Source organism: Cupressus sempervirens, chromosome 8 (genome assembly GCF_028749045.1).
Source record: "Cupressus sempervirens isolate cs-2001-9-10 chromosome 8, ASM2874904v1, whole genome shotgun sequence".
Classification (NCBI taxonomy): Eukaryota; Viridiplantae; Streptophyta; class Pinopsida; order Cupressales; family Cupressaceae; genus Cupressus; species Cupressus sempervirens.
In genome coordinates this window covers 449,940,890-449,955,964 of record NC_143125.1, presented here as the reverse complement: position 1 = coordinate 449,955,964, position 15,075 = coordinate 449,940,890, and positions in this window count along the sequence as shown.

The window sequence follows — 15,075 nt, the reverse complement described above, 5'->3', positions numbered from 1 at the left end:
ACGTATTTAATTAATTAAATATTGTCATATTTTAATATTTTCTTTTTAATCAAATAATATTTGATAATCCTCAATATTATATGATTAACCCAAATATTATAATTAAAACATTTACCAAATAAATCACATAGCCAAATCCACATAAAAGCAACATTACCAAAACTGACCAAAACTCAAAATTAGACAACACGGGCAAAAATAAACTCACCGGCTCAAAAATGGTGGAAATTTAGATACATGTCATCCTTCTTAGGATAGTAATTAGACTATGGCAAGGATTGGACCTGAACATTATCTCTCCATTCTTACCATCGAGTTATTACGATAGGGCGTGCTCATTCTGGCAATTTAGGGAAGTTGATGTTTGGTACCTACAAATCTGTATAAAAGAAGAGTGTGTACATGTGCATATATATATATATATATATATGTATGCATATATACCTAGGTATATACACATATATACATACATACATACATATATATACAAATACACACACACACACACACACACACACACACACACACACACACACACACACAAGGTAAACAGACAATGGTGGGGAGTGGTACATTGTGTAGATCCTAACTAGCAGGTGACTATGACTTCCTCCCTCAACCATATCAGGCATGTCAAACATAAATGTAAAACAATCACACACACCATAAATATGCAAGTATGGGGTAAGTATAATAAAAAATCTTAAATATAAATAACATCATATTGTAACATGTATATATCATCATCGTGAGGACATAATAAACATATTTCTAGGACATACAATATGACATCATAATAAAAGTAATTTCACTAACTAATTAGGAGCAATTAAAACATCATCATTGTAAGTAGGAAATTGTTACAATTTGACATAATCAATTACTCAACATATCAAAGTATTGCATTTCAAAGATTAGATAAGGGTTAATCATATATAGGAGATTCATATAGAACTTTAACAACTAAGTCTATAATGGTAGCAAAGGAGGGGTATTACATCAACTCCAACTCATTGTGTTCAAATAATCTAATGAGGCCCCAAATATTTATTTTATTTATCATTGGTCTATCGGTGATATGTGTTTTACCATTTTTTAGCCATGCCCAATTACATGAAACCCTTGTTGATTTTACTTTCTCTCATTCTTTCCTCATCTCCTCTTGTTGCAAAATTATCAAATCATCATATAAATGGATTTGAGTATATTTAAGTGACCTCATATTCTACAAAATTACATTCTTGTCATCTATGCTTTCTAAAGGAATCTACACACACAAACACACACACACATAGACAGAGAGAGAGAGAGAGAGACACACACACACACATAGACAGAGAGAGAGAGAGAGAGACACACACACACACATAGACAGAGAGAGAGACACACACACACACACACAACATATAAGTTAAATAGACAATGGTGGGGAGTGGTATGTTGTGTAGATCTTGACTAGTAGGTGACTACAACTCCCTCCTTCAACCATATCAGGCATGTCAAACATAAGTGTAAAACAATCACACACCATAAACATGCGAGTATGAGTTAAGTATAATAATAAATCCAAAATAAAAATAACATCATATTCTAACATGAATATATCATCATTGTGAGGACATAATAAACATATTTCTAGGACATACCATATGACATCATAATAAAAGTAATTTCACTAACTAACTAGGAGCAATTAAAGCATCATCATTGCAAGTAGGAAATTGTTACAATCTTACATAATCAATTGTTCAACATAACGAAGTATTGCATTTCAAATATTAAATAAGGGTTAACATATATATAGGAGATTCATATAGAACTTTAACAACTAAGTCTATAATGGTAGCAAAGGAGGGGTATTACATCAACTCCAATTCATTGTGTTCAGATACTCTAAGAGGGCCCCAAATATATTTTTATTTGTCGTTGGTCTATCGGTGATGTGTTTTACCATTTTTTAGCCATGCTCAATTACATGAAACCCTTGTTGATTTTACTTTCTCTCATTCTTTCCTCGTGTCCTCTTGTTGCAAAATTATCAAATCATCATCTAAATAGATTTGAGTATATTTAAGTGACCTCATATTCTAAAAATTGCATTCTTGCCATCTATTCTTCCTAAAGGAATCCATTACTGAGATGCACCTTGATGAAGAATCAGATTCACTTCGCAATATATCTACAAAATTGCATTCTTGTCATCTATGCTTCCTAAAGCGCGCATGGGTGCACGCACACACACACACATGTGCATGTATATATAAGCTAAATAGATAATGGTGGGGAGTGGTACATCATGTAGATCCTGACTAGCAGGTGACTACAACTCCCTCCCTCAACCATATTAGGCATATCAAACATAAGTGTAAAATAGTCACACTCACCATAAACACGCAAGTATGGGGTAAGTATAATGATAAATCCTAAATATAAATAACATCATATTCTAACATGAATATATCATCATTGTGAGGACATAATAAACATATTTCTAGAACATACCATATGACATCATAATAAAAATAATTTCATTAACTAACTAGGAGCAATCAAAGCATCATCATTGCAAGTAAGAAATTGTTACAATTTGACGTAATCAATTACTCAACATATAAAAGTATTGCATTTCAAATAATAAATAAGGGTTAACACATATATAGGAGATTCATATAGAACTTTAACAACTAAGTCTATAATGGTAGTAGAGGAGGGGTATTACATCAACTCCAACTCATTGTGTTCGGATACTCTAACGAGGCCCTAAATATTTATTTTATTTTTTGTTGGTCTATCGGTGATATGTGTTTTACCATTTTTTAGCCATGCCCAATTACATGAAACTCTTGTTGATTTTACTTTCTCTCATTCTTTCCTCATCTCCTCTTGTTGCAAAATTATCAAATCATCATCAAAATAGAGTTGAGTATCTCTAAGTGACCCCATATTCTAAAAATTTCATTCTTGTCATCTATTCTTCCTAAAGGAATCCATTACTGAGATGCACCTTGATGAAGAATCATATTCACTTTGCAATATATCATACAATGCTAAACTAGCTCTTTCATTTTGTAGGCATGGTCAAAACTTTTGTCCCTAAGTTGGTGATATTTTTAAATACATGGGAATATTTTGAACTCAACAGATCATTTAGAGGTATCGACTATTCTTTAAGTGTTTCATATTTTATAGAATCTAAATATTGTCATTTATATATAGTGTGATATGAATATGTGAGGAGATTTATAAATTCATTTTAATCTCGATTAATCATTTATAGATTTGGAAAGAACATAGTTATAGGTCTTTATAGAATATTATGCGTCAAGTTTTGAGATGCAATTGTAGCAATCTAAGATGTCATGTTAACTAGACATTCTAAATATTAACTTTTGTTGAGTGTATAATTGGGAAGATTGAACATCATTTAGTTGGTTCTCCAAGAACATTTAAATAGAAATAGAGAGAATGAAATGTAATAGACATATTTGTATATGAAATGAATTCGTATTATTGATAAAGTAACATAGACTAATATACAATCTATACTTTTGTTATGAATGAAATAACATCTAAAATTGATGAAGGACATAAACAAAGTCTTGGAATTGATAATTTTAATTTTTAAAAAATTGTGTTAAATTTATTTGTAATGTGAAGAATATTTATTTTATTACCTTGATTATTTTTTGACTTCGCCGACCATTGACATACATTACTTATGGTTAATATCCAGCTTTATAGATAAGTTTTTCATGTTTTTGTTCTTTGTTATTTATTTTATCATGTGTACATCAAAGTAAGATGTGTTCCTATAAGCATAATGAAAAAATATATAGATTAACAAGCTCTTAGAGAGAGTGAAAAAGTGCATAAGAAGTGGGTGAATGATAAATCTTAGGTATGGAGACTTTTTGGTAATGAAAAAGGACCAAAAAATTCTAACATGGGCAAATAAAGTCCCTTTAGGAGCTATGGAGAGCCAATCAACAATGAGAGAAATATTGGGATGGTAGATTGAGGAAGTAGACGAGGAACTTTCACTATCATAACCATGATTTCACTATCAGAGAAGGGAAAGGAATGGTTAAATCTCCACAACATCCAAGAAGCTAAAACCATGAAGGATTGGGTTGTGGGGAATTGTTCCACAAAAATATTTTAATTAATTAAATTTTACCAAAATCCAAAACTTTAAATGCAAATCTTTGACATTTTGAGTTCCTACAAAATTAAGGCATAAAAGAAAACTAAGGGTATGGATGATTTTGGAAAAGATCATAATAGTGTAGACTCCTAATTCAAGAATTGGGGATCCAATGAAATTAGTAACCAATGGGATAAAAAAAATACCAAAAATAAGTAAACCCTAGGAAGGATAATGTACGGTCAATCCAAAGTTGAATCCTTAGTATCACCTAGTGAATAATGAAGGTAAATCCCATGGGGCTTAGAAATAATCCTATTGTAGTATCTTTGAATAATAATCTAGTAGAAAAACTAGTAGCAAGTTTAAAGCAAGTAGGGATTTTTATCAATAGGGTAGGGATTGGATGACCCTAAGTAAATTGAGGAAGTGGTGTGACAAAATGATGGGGCAATGACATATCACTAAGGACTTTATCGAATGGATTTTTTCCTAGTGAAATTTTCATCCCCAATAGATATATGTAGATTTTTTAATAAATGGCCCTACCTAATGGATACCTCTTGCATCTTAATGAGGTAGTTTGAACTTCAAATTTAAATTTGTAGAAAAAAGAGGAAGAGACAATTCTCTAGTTTGAGTTTTCTTATATAATTTGAGCACAAATTATTGGAAGAAGAAAAATTAAGAGAGATTGGAAAGTTCTTTGGGCCTTTCATCCAATGAACAAAAAAATAAAGGATAGAAATTATGGCATGTATTTTAGAATCTACCTCGGTTTAATGCCCTATCCCCTAACTACCACCAAAGATTGAATTATACATAAAATGAGGTATTTAGAGACAAAATATTAAAAGAGAGGATAGCTTTTTTTTCCTTACATATAGATTAAAATGGCATTGACTATTGGAATGTTGGACCAACAAGGAATAAGTTCCAATTTTTCATAGCAATAAGGACTGGGAAGACAATATGTGTATCCATTGGAGAACATTTAAATATTAAGGTTCAAGAAGGGGATATCATGGAAGATAGTGGAACTGTCATGCCCGAAAATTTAAGAGATAAAACACAACAAATTTTTTTTTTTTGGTGATTTTAAACAAATAAATTATTAATTAAGATAAACCAATAATTATATATATTTATACTCCAAATAAATTTAACCCCATATATAAATCAATTCTCCTAGCCACCCTCTAACCCCTTAGTACATGATTAAATAAATATAGTTCAATAACCCGATGTAAGTTCCAACAATTAAAAATGTGAACTAATTATAAAGTTTTTGTTGATTGTTCCACTCATCAAACTCATATTATGTCTTATTGAGATTCGTATTGATTTTTTAGATAAGGTGATCATAGATTTTTCCATAGAGAATTACACTACTAGTGTCAACTATGACCAGGTACTCTCTTTTGGGAATTCAGGAGTCATACCTTCTAATAAGAGGATAAAGCATTATCTCTCCACTGATTCCTCATACAATCAAATGTTGGTTTGACATAAAATAGTTAATCTAATCATGCTCATGGAATAATGGGATTATATATATATATATATATATATATATATATATATATATATATATATATATATATATATATATATATATATATATATATATATTAGTAATTTCAAAATTTCTTAAAGCATTTGCCAATATCTCCCTTTAATAGTGCTAGTTGTCAGTTTACCAATCTCCCAAGTGAATCCTTTCATTTGTTTGAGTTGTTTTCACTTGTCCTAAGATTGATTACAATTGTGTTATTTATAAAAAAATCAACATTCGATTCTTATAGGTATAATTGATCTCTTAATGATCTTTAATTATTATAATTATCATTTTATTGAAATTTATATCTTTTATTTATTTATTTATTATTGTTTTATTAAATTTATGAATTTACCTATAAACAATGACGTATATTAATTAAACTTATGTCCTTAAATCTAGGCTAACCCATCATACTAAGAGAAATTTAAATTCTAACATCTTTACTAATAACAAGCATCATTTAATACTAATATTCTAAATTATATCTATAATTTACCCTTAACTACTTACTATCTACTCCAGCCTAAGATTCACACAATGGTCTAATCCTACCATAATACTTAGGATACAATTTTACCCTTCTTAACTAAGTTTTCAACCAATTTATATTAATGACATTCTACCCCACCTATTTACCACTAGGAAACGCCATCATGGCTCAAGGACCTAAGGTGGGTACCCACTATCCCATTCTCCAAGGCATGATGGTGATGTGAGGGAAAGGGGATGCATTTACTAGTTGTTTCCAAAGCAAACTAAAACAGATCTTATCATTTCCGAAGAGATGGCGTCTAAGAGGATAGTGGGGCCATGTTTTTGGAAAACATGTTTGACTTCCTTACCTTCAAAGGATAATAGGCGCCAAACTTAGCCCTTGTAGCATGGTATAAATGTTATGTTTTTACTATCAAGTTCTTATAACATTGCTAGCCAAGGACGCATCACCTATACATCTTGTTTTGGGTGCCAAGTAGTCTTAATTTCCTATCTTAATGTTCCCCTTCTTACATTGGTGCCAAGAGTGTTTAAAGGTTGCCTAGGGATTAGTCCCTCACATGGGGCAGTAACATGTCACTTTCAAATAGAAGCAAGATTTCCCTCATTTATTTTAAATTTTATTAGCCTTCCCTTTACTCATTGTCCAAGACTCTAGGAGAACACTTTTGTGTTGGCCCAAGGTGAGGTACTTGGGATTTGGCACTGTCTTTTATGTTAGTGATGTATATTTTTATTTTATTTTTTTGGTATTTTATATTTGTGTGAGATTTTTCTTACATAGGTCACCTGTTTGTTTAATTATTAGCTATGTGTCTAGACTTCTATTATAGCCTCTAAATTATTATGTGTATTTTCTTTTGTCACATTTTCTTAAAGAATGACACAAGGGTCATGGGTATAATTATGAGAAGCTCTCTTAAATGATTAAGAGCTAGCTAGTGTGGGGATTTCCCCTAAGTCAAGTTATTGATTTGTGCATATGATCCTAGGAATATTCTTTTCATTATAATATTGCTATGTATTTTTGGGAATGAATTTCTTTCCCTTCCATATATTTTCCAGAGAACTAAAGTGCATCTATAGCCAACCTTTCTTATAGAATTTTAAGCTAAGTCCAAAGAGGAGGTATTTCCTTCTATGTCAACAAGGTGATGAATCAATGAGTTTTCTATTATCTATGTAGACTAGGGTTTCATTGTTTTAGATTACTTAAATGCACCCAAAAGTCTATATTCCAATTACTAATCTTCCAATGGATAAACACATTCTCAAGAGAGGTTACCTTTCTATTATGCAAGATACATCTCCATCTAAGCATATATATAAACTATTCATAACTTGATACTTCCATTGCACCACAATTCATAATAGAGAACCATAAATCGAATGCATTTTAAAACTAATATTCAAAATATAATAATGACTGCTTCTAAACAAGAAACTCTCTCATAAATGACTGAGAAGATAATCAAGTATTCTAATTGAAACTAAGAACATAAAGATAGAGACTTATAATGCAAATAGTTATGAGAACCTTCAAATTACTTCCTTTTCTCCCATGAACTCATACCCCACAATAGTATATACAAAATGGAGATTTTCTTTTATAGCCCAATACAAAACAAAAGAACAGAAACTATACTTTTACAAATACAATATTTGATGCCATGAAAGACAATATCTCCTTCCAAACAAATGACATATCCCTTCTTCTCTACTATGCAATCATTCATTGCAACTATATGAACAATATGGAGATTTCTCCATTACAGTTACAAGCAAAATGACAAGTTTTATCTTCATGAAACGTCCATAAGATGATCATACCAAGCTTGTTTCCATTGCTCCCTTGAGCACAAAATCTGCATATGTAACACAATATAAAAACAACAATGACCATGGGTGCTTTCCACCCAACCATAGGCCTCCAAAGAGACCAACCCCGTGCTAGGGGAACAAGGCTCAAATTGGGTTTCACACATACATCACAAAATTTTGCATGAAGGCACAACACACAACACAATCAACACCCTTCCATGGCTTGCACAATGATTCACCATTGGAATCATAAAATGTTGGGTGAAGGTGGGCTCTTCAAGGAGGAGAAATTCTAACATCATAAGTATCATATTGCCAATGCATTTTGCCTCTCAAGGCCACCACAACATAAACAACATACTATCACTGCATTGCCTCTCAAGGCCTCCAAAACAACCATCTTCTCCTCATCCACCAAACCTCCTTGTACCTCCCAAACAACAAGATTCATGGCCATGATGGAGCCCATGCTCCATGATAATAACAACCTCATCATGAGGTAAAACAAAATTTTCTTTCTCACTTGCAATGTCAAGCCCAACTTATGCCCTTCACCCAAGGCTTCTCTGCCCTCCCAAGGGTGAGTGAAGCCTTCACACCCATAATCACAAGCAACACTCACATTCAAACAACATCAACAACAAAACAAACAAAGAACAAAAAAACAAAACCAAGAAAGGATTTCCAAAAGCACAAAACACGTTCACTTCTTCCCAACACAATGACAAGCTCATAACACAAGATTGACAATGCAATGCATACTCCATTGATAAACTCCACACTTGCAGATTTGCTTAACCATGCCAAAAGAAAGAAATGGGAAGAAGCAAGTTTGAGATACCAACCTTGGTCCAAGCTAGGGTAAGGATAGTTTTAGTAGAGCTCCCTTAATCTCCCTCCACAACCTAACTGTCTCTAAAATTAGAGAGTGGGTAGACACCCACTAGTTTGGCCAAGACCCTCTAATAAAGCCTTCCCACTAACTTATTTTAGCAAAAACACTAAGCCACTACTTCTTACAAACTTGTCTCCTCTAACTTTTCTATTTTTGACTTAGTGGGAACATAGATATGACAACTCCAAATTCGAATTGATGGAAGAATGCATGGGTAAAGGGGCTCCCTAGGCTATCTAGGCATTCACATGATCAAAATTAGGTTCTTGACATGATGTACTATCATATGGGTAACTTATTTTCACCTAAAAGACACTTAGGGACCACCTAATGACCCCCTAAAAACCATAGCCAAGTCCAAATTCGAATTTCCATTGATTGAGACTCCTCATGGCATTTTTCTATGTGAGGTTAACTTGGGTACTACATTGGGGTTAGGTTTAGGTTAGGTTACTTCTTGCCAAACCTTGAATGACATGGCATCTCCACATGGATAGCACGAGTGTCAAGTGACACACACAAAACAACACATTACATTAAAAGTGACTTAACTCCAATAATACATGAACTAATCTATTACACACATATACAATTCACATATACGAAATAAAACACATTACAATGAGGTTTGAATCTTTTCCTCTGATTCAACCTTGGCTATGTCATGTTTGTAGTAGTTTGAGCCTTAATTCCCCTTTAAACCCATGGTCAAATTCCTGCACACTAAACTCAAGCATCAGTAGTCCAAGAAAATCATGTAAACAATAAGTACATAAGTGGAATACTCATTATCTCATTCAACATTAGACTTGAATATATTTCATCATCTCAAATTAACTTTCCCTTTCTTAATCATTTCAAATATAACCTTCAAAATATTAAAATATGAAAACTTACATATCACATTCGACATTTGAGTTCCATACTTCATTATTTTTAATTAAATTAATTTTTCGAATAATTTCCATGTAAAATGCTCAAAATACTATAACATCAAACTTTACTTGTCATAACATGGTCAATTCAATATTAAATAGCTTCATAGTCTATTTTTATCATTGTGACAAGATGTTGAATCCACAACTATTGAATCCCTAGGTATGCGGGTTAGGTCTCAATGCATAACAAAATTTATCTTTTAACTCTAATTTCCACTTTAAACATTACACTCTTACATTACAAGCATTTCTACCATTCAATTTCTATAAAAGAAATGTCAATAGCTTAAAACATGAATAGAATCATTAAATGCATCAATTAGGTCATAATATGCAGAAGTAATTACGGATAATCAGAATGCAGATAACATAACCCTACAATCTTAGAAGTGTATCAATACATAGGATTAAAATCATCGTAATACAATTATCTCATTGGTACTATGACGGATTGGGTGAGGCCTCACAGGAACCCCTATAGGTTTAGTTGAAGGAAAATTGTCAATCACCGCATCTAAAAAGTCAACCACAATAGGCCAAACATCAAACATCCAAGTCAACCACAAATCTAGAATCTTGCCAAATCACTACAACATGCCACCCATTCAAAATTGGGCCCCAAAAATAAGGTATATAGAGTGCCAAAATAATTTTGTACCTAGGTACAAAATGCTAAAATTGTTTTGTGCCTCAAAAAATAAGTTCAAATTCAAATGGGGAGTCAAGAATAAAGGGATGTCATTAGAATAAGTGGTGATAGGTTATTGGAATCAAGTATAGAAACATGAAATCTTGAAAATGGAGCCTAATAGAGGATTTGATTATAGATACTAACTTTTTAGAATGGTATATATAACCCCTAGTTTAGTAGGAGTACAAGACTAACTCATGCCCATGGTAAAGTAGAACAATGCAAGAGACACATTTATCAAGGTCAAGGAGATAAAGAGAGACTAATCAAAAAACTAATCAAGGAGATAAAGAGAAACTAGGAAAAAAACTAACTTAGGTCATTATCAAATCTAAAACTAAGATAAAAGAGGTAATTATGGAGAGAGGGAGGGGAGATGACCAACTAGCCTAATAAGGTTTGACTTACTAAGGGCCATGCAAAGCTACAAAAGATGGTGTTGAAGGTATGGAAAGTTATGATATGATATTCAACCCATCAAAAAAAGATAACCAAGTGAAGCATAATACATTAAGAAATCTACAACTAGGATCAATCATCAAGGAAAGAATTGTCTCCCTTAAGGGATCTAGAAGAGAGTTCAGTCCTAAGAAATCACAATCTCCAAAGAGATCTTGAAAAGGAGGATTAATTAAAGGATCCACTAAGTAATGTGTAGTGTATAAATGTGATTTAAAGTTGAACGTAAGGAAAATATATATCTTTATCTTGTTGATATCTAAGCCTAGTTTCTTATTAGTGCCCAATACTTAGTCATTCTCTAGGCAACTTTGGTCGCTCATCACTATGACCAAACCATCTAGAGAAGGCCAAGCTACAAGGACTTGTTTAGATATCATTACATGCCAAGAAAGTCAAAGGTTGTCGAGCACCCCAGTAGAGATCAAGCTAGCATACATGTCGAGTAAAATAATAGAGACTAAGCAATGTAAAGTTAACTTATGTTGAGTGAGTCAATATATGTCGAGCCTATAGAAGCTGAGATACAACATGAATGTTAGTTATGGCCGAGCATCAAAATATTCAATTACCAAGTAAACTAGTTTTGGCATATGCATTTATAATGGCACAAACACTTATGTAAATAATTTTAGCTTACTTATATGCAACATTTAAGGGTTGTAGAGATAGTTAAGGAGAAAATTACACATTTTGTTAGAAGGCATTAATCCAAAGAAAAGAAAATTAACCAGTAAGAAAATTAGAAGGGTAAAATAGCAAAAGGATGAATTATGGATCATTGATTATAATCTAGAACTTTCTACAATTATCCAATCAAGAAGGAATCTAACCATAAATCATAATGGAAAGCAAGAAGAAAGTGTGAGGGTGTGAACAAGCTAAGGAAAGAGTAAGGAATACTAAGCTTGATAGGAAGATCAGACAGAGCAACCTAGCAATGAAGAGCATAACATAGCAGATTAGATAAAGAGATCAGTTTTAGACATTGAAGAGAGGAGATCCATAACTGGATTTTAGATGAAACCAAAGGATAAGGTACTAAGACATTCTAACAAGTGAATTAGGACAAATATTTTAACAGAGTGGTTTTCATAGACCTTATTTAAATCTCCTAACAAAGTGCTTACTTTATTGTGAGTTTAAATCCTTTAATCAAGGTAGACTTAACAGTCTTATATTGCCTTTAACTGAGAAGATCCCTCATAGAGTAGGTCATCAAAAGTGATCAAATTGTAGCCATAATAGGCAAAATTTGTTGTCATAATAGTAAATGTTTATGGGTTTCATCCCCACCCTAGTTTTACCTTCACCTTGGAGGGTTTCTGGGTTACCAAAATCTTTGTGCTATATGTTTATATTTTCATGGATATAATGTTTAGATAGATTTCATTTCAGCATTACAATTTATGATTATATGGTATGAGATCTAAGACACACTTTTGAGGTAACTACAAGAAATGGTTGAATAGAAACATTGTTTGTTTAAGTTGTCTCAAGGTTGGACATGTTAGTAAAAACTAAAGGACCTGAGCATTAGAACCAAAGAATGAAAACAAAAATGGAAAAGGAAAATTTGAGATGAAACAATCATGGAAAAAGATAGTAAAAGCTAGAGGTAATGGATCAAGTGAAGTTGAGATCACCCAATCCAATGGATCAGGTGATCACACCACATCCAACTATGCAAAGAAGGTATGTAAGGGACTGTATACTTTGAATGATATATCATACACCAGTTCCTAATGAGAAATGTGATTAAAAGTCCATATCAACATGAATCAAGATGCACTAGGAAAAATTTGAGGGAAGAAGTGAACAACATAATCAACCACACTATCAAGTGTCGAGCATCAATAATATTGTTTGTATTGCCCATAGACAAAGAGCTTACATCAATCAAGTTGATGTATTGGTCAAAAAAAATAGGCATTGACCAAGAAAAGTGATAGTGACTGAGCATTTGAAAAGAGGTGTGAACACAACTTGTGAAGGCTAAGACAACTATTATGCACCTACCATAGCACACTACATTTATTGTAGACTAAATGAACAGATTGAAGGTATATATCAAAATTTTCAAGTTTAGGTTTATTTACCAAGTGATTTTGGTGCACAAGTGATTAAAAGGTGATTACGGTGATTTCAAAAAATTAGCAAGCAAATCATAGTGTGTCATTGGCAATATTTGAAAAATTCAGTAAGTAAAGTTTAAGTGTTGAGTTAAGTTGCTCTTGAAGTTATTGATTAAAGTAAATTTGTTTAAACCCTAGTTTGGAAATGGAATCCATTGCATCCATATCTAGGAAGGAAATGTTAAAGGAGAGTAATGCACAAATTATGATGAACAATCAGTGTCCTCCACCTAAATTTACAACATACCCTGATACTACAATGACTAGTGATGAATCTAACACCCTATCATTAATTCCACCAAAAGTGTTAATGGCTTACGATGTTTGATCATGTTACATGTGTAAGTGTATCATCTTAAAATGGAACCACTTCCATTTTGATAGGTTTAGCACCCTCTTATAGTACATTTATCATGATAGACTTGCATCTAGGATGCATTATGCTCTTGATTCCTTCATTCTAGGTGAAATTAGGGTTAGGATCTTGAGGATTCTCCTTAATTTCCCTCCTCTATGGATTTATTTTCTAGGTAGGACTTAGGCATAGGTCCTCCTAGCATTCATCATAGGATTTTGTGTCTATTTTTGTTACTCTGCCCTATTCTGATATCATTTCTAGGTCTCTGGGCATTCTCAAGACGTCTTGTTTTCTATTCTAGTTGGATTTGAACTACTAGGTCAAGTTCAAGGTTGACCCTGACCTAGGTCAGAGTCAAGGTCATCCTTGACCCCCTTCTAGATTTGATCCCCCTTTTCAAATTTTGGTCCCAAAAGGCCCCAAAATCAATGACAAGCTTTTAGATCTGAATGTGGAAGGGTTTTAATTTGAAATTTATTTAATCCTTTTCCCTCCTTAGTTGGTTATTGTGATTGGACCATATTTCACAGTGACATTTGAATTATTGGTCCTCACATTACTCTAAGAGCCTCACCTTGAAACCTATATATAAAGACTCTCATTTGCATTCATTTACTAACAAGAAGTCATGAGAAGCAAGCAAGTGATGGTGAAATGAAGATGCAAGATTGCAAGAGGATAATATAGAAGATCAAGCCATTGTTGATATCAAGCATTTTTGTGAACACACCACTATGAACATCTAGTTGGAACAAGAGATCCTATCTTCCTTGATCGACCATTATCAATATTCAAGCATTCAAAGATACAATCATGGGGTAGTAATTATAGATTATGTATTTGGCAGGGGTAATTTAGCCTTGGGGGCTTGGTATGCTTTCTTATCTTATTCAAATCTATGCATTGTTTTCTCATACATATTCATGCTAGGGTTTCAATCTAGAGGATTAGATCTTGGCATTACACATTCAATACACACACATATTCTATTACAACTGGCTATTCGTAGAGGTGGAGATCACCAAAATGGGGGTTTGACTAAGGAAAACCTAATATAGCCACCCCAAAACACCATTTTTAGATAGATACAATCACTATTTTGAGGATCAAAGTGCAGGTTTGAGTACCCTTTTCTGCAAACAAAATTTCTACCAAAGCTATTTTGGGTCAAGAATGACCTTCAATGAGGGGTAAGATTGTGCCCCACTATCTAGGTCAAAGTCAACATGCTTCTAGAAAGAATTTTTTTTTGGGTTTTCTCTTTTGCAATTTTTTGGGTCTTGGATCTGGTTGTAGAATTTCCCAAGACTGTACACAAGCATTAGAAAATAGGTATTTCCAAATTAATTCCATCATGAGGTATGTATCTTATCTTGTTTAATTTCAAGCATTTCCAGATTTACATGACATATTCAAGTTCAACTCAAAATACAAATGAATAGTGGGAAATGTTAGATGCATTGTTAAAGCCTCATTTTCACCTATTCATTTTGGTGAACCCATTTATGATAACTCTTTCTTTTTTGGTGTTAGATTTAAATCTTGCATTAGATTTCTTCCATTTATATTTCAACAATA